This window comes from Vipera ursinii (assembly GCF_947247035.1).
Source record: "Vipera ursinii genome assembly, chromosome: 3".
In the NCBI taxonomy this organism is placed as follows: domain Eukaryota; kingdom Metazoa; phylum Chordata; class Lepidosauria; order Squamata; family Viperidae; genus Vipera; species Vipera ursinii.
The window spans coordinates 134,535,539-134,544,595 of record NC_139516.1 but is presented as its reverse complement, the minus strand read 5'-3'; positions in this window follow the sequence as shown (position 1 = coordinate 134,544,595).

Genomic DNA, 9,057 nt, shown 5'->3' with positions numbered 1-9,057 from the left:
AAAACATATAGTAACTATGGATTATGGTATTAAGCTCATTTAATCTTTAGGTTTACCACTAATTCTAGATCACTTAGAAACATATTGCATTATCTAGCCATTTTGAAAATACATACAAACACATATCCTGAACCCAATCTTTAAAATCAGGAGAGTATTTTTTTTCTAATTATATACAGTTATTTTGTTTCCCAAGCCCTTGGCTTAATAGAGCTAAAGTTCTTCATGAGAAGACAAAACTCCATATTTTAGGAATATAATTTAATATTACATTGTTTTCCTAAAATTTTATTGGCATATGTAGTGATTGGAAACCAAAACACAGCTGTACAAGACCAAAGTATATGAGCTAAAAAAACTTCAAAATTTCTTGCAATGCCAACATACAAAATCTGAAATTCATCCCCTTTTAAAACTTTCTTGAGGGGTACAATAAACACAAAATGACATTCTTTGATGAATTTATTTCATTTTTAAAATTATAATTAATATATTTTACATTTCTTAATTGCTGAAACTGTTGATTCTCAACCAATCACTATTTTAAATCTTCATTCTGCAATTTAGTTTTTTAGTTTAGTTTTTAGTTTTTATTAAATTTTTATACCGCCCTTCTCCCAAGGGACTCAGGGCGGTGAACAGGGCATATGATAAAAGTACAAAACTACAAAAGTTAAAATAGAATTAAATTAATGCCCAAGATAAAACAATAAAATATACAAATATTTAAAACCCAAATTAACTCCCCATCAGGCCAGGCCGGCTTGTTCAAACAGGTGGGTCTTTAACCCGCGCCGGAAGGAGCTGAGATCCGGTGCCATCCGGAGCTCCACCGGCAGTTGATTCCACAAAGCCGGGGCGCCCACAGAGAAGGCCCTTCCCCTGGGGGCCACCAGTCGGCATTCCCTGACTGGCGGCACCCTGAGGAGGCCCTCTCTGTGGGAACGCACAGGGCGGAGGGGAGTTGACGCCGGCAGCAGGTGGTCCCCGAGGTATTCCGGACCCATGCCATGTAGGGACTTGAAAACCATCACTAAGACCTTGAACCTCACCCGGAAGACAACTGGTAACCAATGTAGCTCGCGGAGCAAAGGTGTAACATGGGAGTACCGGGAAACTCCCAAGACAACTCTCGCGGCCGCATTCTGTACCAGTTGGAGCCTCCGAGTGGTCTTCAAGGGAAGCCCCATGTAGAGAGCATTACAGTAGTCAAGGCGAGAGGTCACGAGCGCATGAGTGACCGTACACAGGGCATCCCGGTCCAGATAGGGCCGCAACTGGCGCACCAGGCGAACCTGGGCGAAAGCCCCCCTAGTCACAGCTGCTACATGATCTTCCAAGGTAAGTAGTGAATCTAGGAGGACTCCCAAGTTGCGAGCCCTATCCACGGGGGGCAACAGCTCACCCCCCATAGAAAGGGATGGAACATTTTGAATGTCCCGGGATGCCGGAATGTACAGCCACTCAGTCTTGTCCGGGTTGAGTTGAAGTCTGTTCCTCCCCATCCAGACCCGAACCGCCTCCAGGCAACGGGACATCACAGCGAGGGCATCACTGGGGTGGTTTGGGGTAGAAATAAAAAGTTGGGTATCATCAGCATATTGATGATACCCAACTCCAAAACCACGAATGATCTCACCCAGCGGTTTCATGTAGATGTTGAACAGGAGAGGCGAGAGAACCGACCCCTGAGGAACTCCACAAACGAGAGACCTAGGGGCCGATCTCTGCCCCCCTGCCAACACCGACTGCGAACGTCCCAGGAGATAGGAGGAGAACCACCGAAGAACTGTGCCTCCCACTCCCAATCCCCTGAGACGCCGCAGCAGGATACCATGGTCGATGGTATCGAAAGCCGCTGAGAGGTCTAATAGGACTAGGACAGAGGAACATCCCCTATCCCGAGCCCTCCAGAGATCATTCACCAGAGCGACCAATGCCGTCTCCGTGCTGTACCCGGGCCTGAAACCCGATTGGTACGGGTCCAGATAATCCGCTTCATCCAGGACCAGAGGGAGCTGATGCGCCACCACACTCTCAACAACCTTCGCAAGAAAGCGAAGGTTGGAGACTGGACGAAAGTTGTTCAACACAGCTGGGTCCAAGGCAGGCTTCTTGAGGAGGGGTCTCACCACCGCCTCCTTCAAGACGGTGGGGAAATTACCCTCACTCAAAGAAGCAGATATCACCGCCTGGAACCAGCCTCGTGTCCTCTCCCTAGCTGCATAAACCAGCCAGGAAGGGCACGGATCCAATAAACATGTGGTGGAGCTCAGCCTCCCCATAATCCTGTCCACTTCATCAGGGGTCACAGAATCAAACTCCTCCCAGATAACATTGACAAGACCGCCCGTGTCCTGATCGTCAGACTCTGCCCAGCTGGAGTCCAAACCGGTCCGAATCCGAGCGATTTTGTCCGACAGATGCTGACCAAACTCCTCGGCACGACCCTGTAAGGGATCCCCCCTCACCTCCTGATTAAGAAGTGAGCGAGTCACCCTAAACAGGGCGGCCGGGCGATTATCTGCGGACGCGATGAGGGTGGAGAAGTAATTACACCTCGCCACCCTCATCGCAGCGAGATAAGACCTAATATAGGTTCTTAACCGCAATCGGTCAGATTCGGATCGGCTGGACCTCCAGCAGCTCTCTAGGCCCCGTTTCCGACGCTTCATCTCCCGGAGCTCCGCGGAGAACCATGGAGCTCGTTGGGATCTGCACCGGGTCAGGGGCCGCAAGGGTACAACTCGGTCCAGTGCCTCAGTGGCCGCCCTTTCCCAGGCTTCCACTAAGGCATCCGCCGAGTTGTGAGCAACGGAAGCAGGTGGGGATCCCAGCGCTGCCTGGAACCCATCGGGGTCCATTAAGCGCCTGGGGCGGTACCATCTAATTGGTTCCGTATCCCCACGGCGGGGGGTGGTAAAACGGAAGACCAGCCGCAGGAGGTGATGATCCGTCCATGACAGGGGCATAATGAATGGAGAGCCCCCACCAAGATCATCCAACCATCGTCCAGATAAAAAAACTAGGTCCAGGGTGTGGCCTCCCTCATGAGTTGGTTCAGAAATTACCTGCGTCAGGTCCATGGCCGTCATGGAAGCCATGAACTCCCGAGCCAACTCAGATGACCCTCCCAGGGATGGTAGATTGAAGTCACCCAAAACTAAAAGTTTGGGGAACTCAATCACCAAACCGGAGAGGACATCGAGTAGCTCAGGCAGGGCTGCCGCTGTGTGACTAGGCGAAATGTACACCAGCAGCAAGCCCAACTGCGCCCCCGAACCAAACCTCAAAAAGAGAGACTCACACCCGACTATCTGAGGGACGGTGGTCTCCCGCGGACATAAGGTCTCCCTGATAACTACCGCCACTCCCCCGCCCCTACCTTGAGCCCGGGGCCGGTGTAACGCTCGGAAACCTGGTGGGCAAAGATCAACCAAAGGGACCCCACCCTCTGGGCCCAACCAGGTTTCGGTAATACAAGCCAGGTCCGCATGCTCACCCTCCACCAGATCCCGCACAAGGGGAGCCTTATTAACCACGGACCTGGCATTCAGGTACACCAGCCGGAGCTCAGGAGGCTGCGCATCCTCGCTCCCGGCACCTCGGGGAAGAAACAGAGGGTCGGAGCGCCTCACCGCTTGTAAACAGCGGGGACGGCCCTCCCGGTAACGATACGGCCCTCTGTCCATACGCCTGCTGCCATACCCCAGTGTCGTGGGAATCGGCAATCCCACGACCCGCTCCTGAGCCCCAGATGTAACCACTCCCCGCTCCCCCCGAACGCAGTCAGACCCAGGCCTGGCCTGCACCGTGGTTGTATGGCCACCCCCCATAGTCAAACAACCATTACCCCCCGCCCCTCTCCCTAACCCCCTAAAAAATTTAACTAAAAAAGTAACCAGGGGCCTCCTATTAAATTTGGATCGAGAGCCCCTGACCTTACCCGGCCATCTCTCAGGGTCCCAATAATTGGGCCCTTCATTGAGACTGGGAGTGGCAAAAAAGGCGGGACGCACCCAGGAGAGGGGGGCACCCCTGAGGGCGAGCAAGTCCGTGCTGGAGTATCTATACATAAGTCCAACAAGTCCAGATAAGGCAGTCCCATAATGGAAAAGTCCAGTAGGAGGTTCTAAAGGAAGGAAGTGAAACATTCGGGCCATCGACCAACCTACTGCCACCCGGTTGGATGCTCCCGGGGGCAGACCCCAACCCGTCCTCCCACGACAGGTCGAGAGTCTGAGCCAGGGGGATGGTCCAGAATGTACACCCTGGGTGGGGCATAACCCATAGAGCTCCCACCTCTATGGGAGTGCCGATGTGAAAACAGGCCGCTCTCCCACTGCGGCTTGCACCCAGGTCCGTCCCAGTCCAAAGGGGAATAGGGAGGCAGATGGAAAGTTAGTAATTGGCAGTCCACCGGAGCTGCTACGGCCATCGCAGACCAGATGGAAAAGCACCGACCACCGCCATATCGCTGCCGATGGAACGGGCCAGCAAGTCCCGAAAACGCCGTCGTCGCCATCACCGTCGAAGGCCGGAACAAGGCAAACGAAGCAGCAGCACCGCCGTCGTCGCCGCGGTCGACCTCTCCACTGCCTAAGGCAGCCCGAGGACGCCGTCACCGTCGCCACCTCCGCCGCCGGCAGCGGCGCGAAAAACAATACCAGGGACATCCCTGCCACCAAGCTGACCAGCGGTCGTCCCCTCCGCCGTCGAAACGGCCCGAAGACGCCGCAGCCGCCGAAAGCGGCCCGAGGCAGGTCCAACAGAGAGATCCCCGCCGCCGCCGCCGCTGACATCGCCGCCAACACAGAAGGGCCAAAATAGAGGCGCCGACCAGCTGGAACTCCGAGGCCGCCGCTGACATCGCCGCCAACACGGAAGCGCCAAAATGGAGGCACCGATCAGCTGGAACTCCGAGGCCGCCGCCGATCAGCTGGAACCTCAGAGACGCCGAAAACCGCCAAGAGCCGGCCAGAAGCAACAGCGCTGCTGCCCGAAACAGCAGAGAACGGCGTCACCACCAGCTACAACCCGTCAGGAGCAGCCCAAGGCAGCCCGGAAACGTCGAGGCAAAGCAGCCCGGAGACGCCGAGGCTGTAGAAACCGGCAGGCCGAGACCAAACACAGCAAACACAGCGGCAGCACAAACGAAGCAGATGGAAACAGCGGGCGAAGTAGCAGACGGAGCAGATGGAAACAGCCACTCACAGACGGGAGAAAACGAACAGCAAGCTACCTCATTCTTTGCCTCTGAAATTAATAGTCCAAATCCCCTACCCAGGGGCTCAGAAGGACCCCTGGGGGGCTCCCAAGGGACGCCCAACAACTGGAGCTCGCGGAGCTCAGCCCAACACGTCCGCCATCTTGGGGAATTTAGATATATAACTAATACTAACTTCCATGTTATTCTTTAATTTTTTATAAAATTGAATTGTTGGTTCAATTGAAGGGTCTACTTCTCTTGGGAAAAGAAATGAGTAATCAGAAGGACCATATAAATCAGGGTGTCAAACTGCAGGCCCACAGGCCAGATGCGTCACACAGAAGCTGTATCCACCCCAGCTCCAGCAAGATGAAAAAAGTCACGATATATCGCGACACATCATGTGACGCAGCAAGTTTGACAACCCTGGTAGAAATCTCTTGAGCCATTTTATTTTGCAAGATCAGAGCCTCTTCTGACCCTTGCTCTTAAAAATTGGAAGCAATATTTCTCACTATTTAGGGGCAGGAAATATAATGACGGTGTAAATTAATTGAGGAGAGAAGGAAAGGGGAGAATTTTCCTTCCACAACAGAAGAATAAAACAGGGAGCTTCATTTGTTCCACAGATCATGTATGGATGACCATACAGATGTTCATTTGGATTTTTGCAGCCCTGAGCTCAAAGACTTAACACAGAACAAAGTTTGACACAAGCAGAGAATGTGTGTGAAATATTTTTTTATAATTATATAATTAATGCTAGGTCTCTAGAAATGCAAGGTAACTCACACCAATCTTTTGTGGATATGTAACAACTTCCAGCAGAAGACTGAAACTATTTTTCTTTTGAGTTAAACAAGGATTAATCTAAAACAAAGACTACCTCATCTTTCTCAGCACAGTTGATTCCTTTCATCTAGTTTTTGGATGTTTGTCAAGATCTAGTTTAGTGTTAATGTCAAACCTTATCCAACATTTTTTGGAGTGATCATTATATAGAAAAAAATAACAAAGACACTGCTTAACTACTATTCATTCATTTTCAACTGAAACAAATGCATTAACCTGGCACTTTTGTTCAGATTAAATTAACAACAACAACCAAAAACCTTGACTGGCAATACAAATCTCTGGGGCTTATACTAAGAATTTGGCATAAATCTTCACAAGCAATTAGTCTAATCCATACCATTAAAAGAGAGAGAGAGAGAGAGAGAGAGAGAGAGAGAGAGAGAGAGAGAGAGAGAGAGAGAGGGGGGGGGGGGCAGTTTGATAGTTAAGGTACTCATGTAGAAATAAGGAGTTCTAGTCCCATCTTAGATATGTAAGTGACTTTGATCTAGTAACTTTCTTTCAGATCAACCTACCTCACAGGACTGATGTGAGAAAATAGTGGAAGGAATATTATGCATGTTTATTACCTAGAGTTACTTACAAAGAAATAAAAATAATAATAAATAATAAATAAAATTAAATGACTGTTGAGCTTTCAAATTCTGTGAGAATATTGGCTTTGTTGGCTAATGTGTGTTTTATCATACACCTCCTTTGTTACTTTTACCTTCTTCTCAACAACCCAATGTAAATTTAGATGGTGGCATAGGGTAGGGTTAATTAGTTAGGATGGGGAGTTTCATTACTAGCACCATACAGTGCTGGTATCTGTAAAACTATGTCTGTTTGAGGGTGTAAATGTATTTGTGTGAATACTTCAGCATAAAGCAAATGAAGTCTAGCTATACTCAGTGCACAAAATATTGGTGGTGTCATGGAAAAACCCAATGAAAATGACAAGAGACAGCAACACAAAACAATAATTCTTACTTTAAGTTTCAGAGGTTTATTTTGCTAATCATTTAAAACATAGCAAGCACAACATCACTTACATTAATAACCCATTGCAATGAGGTCCACTGACATAGCACTCCAAAGGATACCTATAGGCCAATGTCCCCGAGCTAGTCCGGAGCTATCATTTTTATGCCTTTATTCTAACGACCACCCACAGATAATCATTATCTTGCAAAATCAGTTGCTTGTTCTTTTGTGCTGACCAGCAGTTTTCACATACACCCGTGTACATCTGAAATCTTCATCTTTCAGTTCCTCTTTTCCCATGGTTACAATTTTTTTTTATTTTAATCCCATTTATATCCCGCCCTTCTCCAAAGACTCAGGGCGGCTTACAATGCTCGTGTTCTAAATATATATTCAAAACTATCTACTTTGCAATCTCATATTGCAACAGCTTAGCAAATTACAAATAATTTGTCTATATTGTGAAACAGTTTGAGTTAAAGCATTGTTTTAAATCATTACTGTGGGGCCTATCTTATCTTGTTCCAAGCCTTATCTTACTCTATGAGTAGGGGGCTATATTTTCATCTTCCACAGTGGTATACAATTAAAAATGGAGCACACCTTGCACAATGTGAAACATTACTTCTGCCTTAAAAACATAATCAGATAGAAAATAAACTAAATGATCAGCTTCAATTTGTGTGCACGGACAAGATCTCAAAATTAAGTTTCAGACTAAATAGATTACAATTCCTGTTTTTAATATAATCTACTAAATAAACAAACTAATTTTCTCAGAGTTATCCATCCTGATTAGTAATGGAAGTCACTCAGCATGATTTGCCTTCTCGCTTTCTTTTTCTCTCTTACACACGTATAGGCTCACTTTTTTTCTTTTTCTTTTCTTTTTTGATGTGCCAGTCTATTTGAGCACTCTGCTATTAGAAAATGTCCTTTCCAAAGATGGGAGAGCCAAATTTATGGGAAAATATATTGATTTAAATGAAATATGAAATAGAAAATAATAGGCAATAGGCTGATTTCTGGAAATATATTGACTTAAAATGATGGAGATTATAAAAAAGTTTCTTGGCTTATCAACTTGAATTCCAAAGTATTGTTTTTTTAAACAAAGATTGGGCTAGTTATTTACATTTCTGTTAGCTACTCAACCCAATCCTGAGTCTTGACTACATTTCTGCACATAGAGCCTTTTTTTAGTGAAACTTTAGTGAAACTTTAGTGAAACTAATTAAGAAGTCCTTCCTATTAGAGAGTATTTGAACATGGATTAGAAGCCCTGAAGTTAATAGAAGCAGATAGTATAATCAGGCTGTTTCTGATGCTATTTGTATACACTTCCCTGAGTTGTATGTAAAGTGGATAACTCAGAAGAAATATATGTATAAATCATCAATTCATGAACATCCAATAAATATAAATATCAAGGACAAGAATGTGCATTTTTCTAGTCATCCCCTAAATTGTTTTTCTAATGTGAACAGCTGTTGCTGTATTCCTCACAGACCATTAAACAGTGACAGTGTTGAATCATTACACACAAAAGCACTTGACTTAGATGCCCTTTAGATGTGATTTCACTGCCATGGGAACCAATTAGGTATGGGTTCATCCCACACTGCTGCCTTGATATGCTGAAAGGTCCTTCCTGACTAAACCACATGACTGAACCTAGCCAAGTGCTAATTATGTAAGGTATATCTCCTTCTGCTTCTCCTCCTTGACTAGTTTACTTATATTCGTAACAAATCAGATCTGAAACTATAACATGACAGTCTGTTTAAAGAAAAAAATAAGATTAAACATAAAGCCTTCTTTGAGTTAAATTCAAACCCTATCATAGGGTCATTCAAGCATGGACCAGGAGAAGAGAACCTCAGATTCTATTTTATCTTCAGCCCTGATATTCTCCAGTACCTCCCATTTAAGTACAATCCAATCTGCTCCCATTCATCACCACTTGCTTCTGAGTTAAGACAAGGACAGCCTTGTGCTGCCATCTGTGGGTCAGAAAGAAAAGAGGC